The sequence below is a fragment of the Triticum dicoccoides genome, chromosome 6B (assembly GCF_002162155.2).
Source record: "Triticum dicoccoides isolate Atlit2015 ecotype Zavitan chromosome 6B, WEW_v2.0, whole genome shotgun sequence".
Taxonomy (NCBI): domain Eukaryota; kingdom Viridiplantae; phylum Streptophyta; class Magnoliopsida; order Poales; family Poaceae; genus Triticum; species Triticum dicoccoides.
The window spans coordinates 697,182,203-697,189,364 of NC_041391.1; the positions used below are offsets into that span (position 1 = coordinate 697,182,203).

General features: G+C 44.6%; 1 protein-coding gene across 1 annotated transcript in view; it reads right to left on the minus strand.

Annotated features, from left to right (window-relative positions):
* LOC119325434 (diacylglycerol kinase 4-like) overlaps window positions 1-7,162 on the minus strand; it is a 38,262-nt gene that overhangs the window by 12,552 nt on the left and 18,548 nt on the right. The gene's annotated exons all lie outside the window — the stretch shown is intronic.

The following is a 7,162-nucleotide window of genomic DNA, read 5'->3' on the forward strand; positions in this document are numbered from 1 at the left end:
GCACGAAACTAGCCGCTCAATATGTTGAGTGTGTTTTCTTAGGTTAAAGTGATGAGCACAAGTCTATCAGTGTTGGGTTCCTATCGATTGTCGGATACACATTTCTCGAAACGTGAATTTTGATGAGTTTCGTCCTTTCTATGGACACCTATCCTCTTATTCGGCCTCCTCCATTAAGGATATTTATTTCCTCACTTTTCCATACACCTATCACTCATGTGCTGCCCTTGTCCACCCATCCCACTATGTCTACCTGTACTACTATTGTAGACTCATGTAACAATCCAGGAGCAACACTTTCCTTGGAAATTGGTTGGGCATCATGATCATCTCATAAGCATCTCATGAGCATAATTTTAATTCAATTTAACTTCAAATGAGGATTATTTCAGCCCGCAAGGTAATCCGCGCTCCTCAACCCGTAAAGCCAATCTGCGCTCCCAAACCCTAACCCCAACCCTTCTTCTTCCCTTTTGCCACCGCAAGGTAATTCTCCTCCCTCCAACCTTTTCCCCATGCCATGACCCAGAGCTCAAGAGCTTGCGCTCATGGAGACCATGTGACCAGCGTTTTTTGCAAGCCATGCGAGCATGCCCTGGGTCCCACAGCCACCTCTACTTCCTCCACACTGACACACGCAAACTCAGGAGCCCGGCTGATGACGAATTCTGCCGTAAACTTCGACTCCAACACCAACACGCCTCAGAGAAATTTCGTCGTCGTTCATCTTTAGGCCCGTTTGACTACTCCAGCCCCCTCCTCGTGAGCTTCCCGACCAAAGCCCTCTCCTAGTATCGTCCATTTTCTCTAGTCTAGTTTCCCAACACGCCCATAACTTGCCGCCGTAGTGCTAGGTAGCGTACGTCGTCACTCAGCACCCCTGTGTACTCAGGGCGACCACAGGAAGCATTTGCACTCCTCGCGAGGTATAGCTTGATCGCAAGGTATAGCACCATCAACCGCACACATCTGAGCAGATCCGCCATGGACCGTCGTCGTTGGAGCTTCTCTAGTGACAACATGGTCCGTCATGTGCACCAGATCATTCCTTGCATTAGGCAGTCTTTTCCGCACCCACACGCACACGTTTGCAAACTCGGCAAGCTCCAGAAGTCACCAAAGTACACTAGTACACCACCCTGCATAAGGCCAACTCCAGCGCGTGACCCCCATCCCGTCCGGCCCCGTCCGTTTAGGGTAAAACGGACAAATCAGACGGCCCAACGCGCGGACGGAAACGGACTTTTGTCCGTTTTCTGTCCGCTTTTGACCCATCCACGGTCCAAGTTTGTGCCGCTTTTGGGGAGAAACGTACAGTGCGCGGATGGGCGCGTGTCCTCCCCTGGCCCGCCCACGATGGCACAGGGACGCATTTTCCTATCAGCCCCCTCCCCCCTCCAGCCGCACCCCGTCCACTCTTCTCCACTCCGGCCGTCGCCGCCGCTGACATTGCAGCTGTGCAGCTCGGAAGCGCGCTCGCCCAACCCCCTTCCCCTCGACGCCCCTGAGCTGCCCAACCACGGCCACCTGATTAGCGCACCCCGCGGCCGGATTCGGAAAAGATCCGGTCGGTCTTGAGCTCGCCCGGCTGTGGGAGGCCGCGCCGCGCCATAGACTAGCCAGGCACCGAGCCGGAAGGCCCCTGCAAGGCCGCAAGGCTGCATGCAGGCAGTGGCTCCTCCTCTAGCCGTTCGGATCTACACCGTCGGTGGTCCGCCGGCAGATACACGAATGGCGATCGGCTGGGCTCGTTGCTAGCCCAAAAGCTCGTCGGCGCACCATTGTCACTCATTAAGTGCGACGACTGCCCAAAAAAGGTCGTGCTCCGCGTGTCTACAACGCCAGAACATCCCGAATGGGTGTTCATCAAGTGCTTAAATGACGGGGTATGTGCTACTTTAGCTTTGGTTGTGCTCTCGGATTTGACTACTTGTGCTAACCTAGTATTTTATTGTGTACAGTGATGCAAGTTTTGGTATTGGGAAGAAGAGTATATCGATATATTGATAGCGCGCAATTTAGTAGATGTTCGTGTACTTTTAGTTAGCATAGAAGTTAGAGATGAGACTAGTGCACTTGTTGCTAAAATAGAGGCTAGACATGAGACTAGATGTGAGGAAGCAACATCGACTTCTTTACACTCGAAGAAAGAAGCACGCAAGATCGAGTCTCCGCAAATCAGCAATGAGTGCATCGAGAAGGCACTAATCCAACTTACAGGAGCAGTTATGGAGGTTGGATATCTTCTAAAATGTATTCTTGTGGTTCTTGTTTTCTTTGGTCTTACTTTTCTAGTCAAAATTTGACGATGTATTTTCATGTATCAAAAATCAATGATGAAAAGAGTTAATGGGCTTGCAAAGAAAATGTACGCGGACAGGATGCGGCCGTGGGTTGGGAGCACGGCCACCGCATCCGAAAAATGGCCCAGACACGGCCCCATTGCCCTACCCAAATGGACAGAATCCGGGCAAACAGACGTCTGTTTGAGGTCGTGCGGTGGAGTTGGTCTAAGGCGCCTCTTTTATTTCTTCGGACTTTGCATGTTCTCTGAATAAAAAAACAAAAGACCATCTAGCCAGTGCAGCGCACCACAAATGAGCGATCCTTGATTCCATTCTCCATCCAGGCAAAAGCCTCTCTTTTCTGACTTAATCCGTGACCTGGCAGGTGCTCGACCGGTTAACGACCGTGGCTAGTGCTATCAAGGTCTAAGGTCTTGATTTCAAATCCTTAGACCGCGAAACAATAATAAGCTTTATGCATTAGCCAACCCAACTGAAAGTCCAAACTCATGAAAAGAACTAGATAATCTACATATACATTTCAACAAATAGCACACAATGCACAAGAAAAACCTGCATCACTCACGGCCACATCACCAAAAAAGTCAGACCCATGGTCCCACCCGTCAGTCACTGTGGTTGGCTCTACGTCAGCGCAAAACTTTCCTGGGACTTCCTATTTGACTTATTTTAAATAGGAAATTCTATAAAATGCTTAAACTTCTAAAGTCATATTTAATTCTTTTTAGAACATAATAATACAAACAATATTTATACTCCGATTAGAAAAATGTGTAGTTCTCATATATTCCATTTGCATTCATGTTTGAGCATTTTGACATTGTGCATTCATTTATATAACATTAATGAATTATTTAAATTGCATAATTCATATTAAATAGCTGCTAGATATGTCACTTTTAAGCATTTTTGCATCAATTAAAATGGAATTTAGGATTAAACCATAATTAACCCCTTTCTTTTAATATGTAGATTTTTGAAATGTCTTATACAATCTTTCCTTCCCATTTAACTTGCTTAGTTTAGTCTTAGCTTATATACTTCATCACCTTATGCCATGATCATCTATGTTAAAAACATTTAAATTTGTTTGAGTAGCTACACAAGACCAAAGCCTATACTTTAAATATGGAGTCTTTGGATTGCATCTTAGTTGCAATTCAAACTTCATTCAACTTATTTGCTGATCTCATTGGATCATTTCAACATCATTCTTGCCATGTAATGCATTGCATATCACGAGCATGCCGAAACTTCTGCCATAGTAGTAAAATGCATCTTTTGCGCTTTTCCAGTGTTTCTGTTTCTTCTCGATTCGTATCCAAAGATGATGTGAGCAGTGAGAAGGCTTTGAGAATGAAACAAGCGTGGATTCCAGGCAAGAAAAACCTCCTTGTCCATTCTGACACATCCTATGCTTCTCCTTCCCTCTTGCATTACAATAATGATGTTATAGTTGTCTTTCGATACCTATCCTCTGCATCCCATGTTTATTGTCTCCATGATATCGCCTTTACCTAACATTCCTAGCATGCCTAGTTATTTGCTCATGGTATTGTCATGTTTGGCCCTGATTGTCGTAGTATGCATGCTTAGGATTTATGTTTGAGTCATGGCATATCTACTTTATGCTGCATATGGGTACTTGAACCAGACTCTGATACATTTATGTTATGCTGTGGATAATTATGTTAATTTGTAAGAAAGCCAATGGTGGGAGCCATGTTTGAGCGCATGATGTTTTGTTCCAATTGAGCCAACACTAGGACAGGAGTTCTTGTTATCATGATCCATGGCTGAGCATACTGAACCTCTGGTTGGGGAGTAAATGAGCCACTCCCATGACCTAGTAACTAATCCTTCGACCTGTCCTAGGGGCCACATAGTTCAGGATTTCCACTTGGCACACACATAGTTGCATGAATCATCTTCGTTTGTGGTAAGTTTCTCATTGGGCGAGTTACACCTGATGTTTGCATAAATATAGAAATGTGGCTGGACCAAGTGGTTATCTTGGTAAAGGTTGTAGCCATCTTGGACTTCACACACAATTGTTGGGTATGAGTAGGAGCTATGGCTAGACTCGATCATCGTATGACTTAGTTGAGTAGCTTCTTGGACTTGCTTGATGTGTGTGTGTGTGTGTGTGTTTGTGTGGGATGTGTTCGTGGCCTATCTCACTCTGCTGGCCTAACCCGTTTGTGCTATTTGTACATGCACCAGGAGCGTTTGCCACATGTTAGGGTACAGTGGTACATCCTTGCACGACTAAATCTATTTGAATAGTCATGTCCATGGTTACGAACGACTTGGAGATTTCGTCTGAGATCATAGAACATCTTAAACCTAATTATCAATAAACCTTGTTAGTAATGTAGAGAACCTTCAACTAATAATAAATAAAACTTACCAACCATGTGAGAGGCTTGGGATTGCTTCCTTGTGTGTTATTGCGCTCTCTTACCTTATCAGCGACAAATGCAAGTTGTAGCCTGTCTCTACAGATTTCTAGTGTTTTTTTCCGCTCAAACCACATATAACCATTTCCTTGAGAATGTTACATACTTAGTATAGATCTGATGTAAGTCATGCGGGTATAGTTTGGTACTTACATTGCTATATTAATTCTTTTGATTCGGATGTTGCAAATAAAATAGCAACAATTGGAGAAGGTAGTCCCTTTGGTGAAGGACAACATTAGCTATGGTTATTCCTCATATAGTGGGATGGCAGGGATATGGAAGTCATTTGCTTTTCTTTAGCCTTCTTAAGGCATTTGCTAGAATCACAACATTGGGATCTCTCTGGTGAAGGATAATTTTATTTGCATTCCCATGCTGCAAATCAGACCATAGACGCCATGTGAGTGCCTTGGGATATCTTTGGTGAAGGATGACTCCATTTGCATTTGTTAAATTTTGACTCGTTGTAGTCATTGTATATATTGTTGCAGACCTGTTGAACAATTGTGTTGTGATGACCGTTCCACCCACATAGTGTGCATGTAGCCACATGTACAATGTGCTTTGGTGGCCGTCTTGGGGTCTATACTATGAAGATGTTAGCCCAGGTGCTAGGTACGGTTAGGGCCTCTCCTGGGTCGTCACACCCCATGCCATATTCACCTGTAGCTTCCCCACCTCGTTCGTCACTTGAGGCTCCCTCGTCTCTAAAGTCCCTTAAGGCTTCCCTAGTGATTCCTCGTCCTCTTATTTACTAAGTTCGTCATCCACGTCTTGTGGGTTCTTCCAATGTGTCATCTTCTTCTAATGATCCATCTCCCTCGACTCCTATGTATCTTTCTAATAGAACGCACCGCCTCTAGCTCAACCTACTTATGTTTTCTTCGCTTGCCCGCTTCCACCTATTGCTCGTTGTGGCTTTTCTAGCACAAATCTTCTTGAGTGTATTGTGACATTGTTGTTCTCCCCGAATTGTAGCATGTGATGCCAAATGAGATTGATGTTATTGGGGATCTCGTCTCCTGTTGTGTGTTTGTCCCATCGCATGTAAGTGGGTGTACAGGGTTAAGACTCGCTTCGATGGTTCTCTTGAGCGCTACAAAGCTCGCATTGTGGTTTGTGAGAAAAATCATGGTCGTGAATACAATGAGACATTTTCTCATGTGGCCTACATGATCACAATTCGCACACTTCTCATTATGACTTATGTTTCTCATTGGTCGTCTCTTAGCTTGATGTGAAGAATGCATTTCTTAATGGTGAGATAGGTGACGAGGTCTACAAGCAGCCATCATTTGGGTATTCTATTCCTGGCGGCATGACATGTCATCTTCGCCTCTCTCTATGTGGCCTTAAGTAAGTCCTCATGCTTGGTTTGAGGATTTCGCCTCAATGGTGATTGCGGCTGATTTTTTGAGAGTGCTCAGGATCCTGCACTTTTTTTCCACCTTTAAAGTCATGGTCAAACTCTTTCTCTATATGTCGATGCCATGATCATCACTGGCGGCGACTCTGAGTGCATTGCCTTTGTGAAGGCATGTCTTAGTGAGCATTTTCTTTTGTCTGATCTTGGTCCCATTAGCTACTTTCTTGGGGTTGATGTTTCTTCTACCTCCAACAGCTTCCTTATTTCCCAAGAGAATTATATCCATGATCTTCCTGCTCGTGTTGCCCTTACTAACGAGCACACAACACACTGTTGAGACTCCGATGGAGCATGACGTCCATGTCTGTGCTTCCAATGATCAGTGTTTGTATGATTCGATGCTGCACCGTCATCTTGTTGGGAGTCTTGTCTATCTAGTTGTCACTCATCCGAACCTTCCCTATCTCATTTACATTCTGACTCGATTCATTTATGCTACCACTTTGGCGCACGACTGTCACCTCTTCTGTTTTCTATGATATCATCGTGGGACTATCTCTCGGTGTCTCTTCTTTCCATGCTTCAGTTTGTTTCAGTTTCAGGCCTATTCGCATGCTACTTGGGATAGCAATCATTCAGATCGCTTGTCCCTTCCTACTAACTGTGTTTTTCTTGGTTCCCTCATTGCCCGGAAGACGAAGGAACATACTAAAGTTTCTTATTCAGGTTCAAAGGCTGAGTTGTGAGCTATGGCTCTTCTATGATGGCTGCTTGTGATTTTGTTGTTTCTGTCACTACAACTACGTTCTTGTCTGACAGTACAGTTGCTATCAGTATTGCGTGGGACCCTATGAAGCATGAGCTCATGAATCATATTGATGTTGATGCTTCCTTCATGCACTCGAGTGTGCAGGATCATATTATTGTTTTTCAGTATGTGCCTTGCAAGTTACATTTGTTATATTTCTTCATGAAGATATTGATTAGAATCTTTGGTTGGAGATAGAAAACAATGTTGCCAATACTGA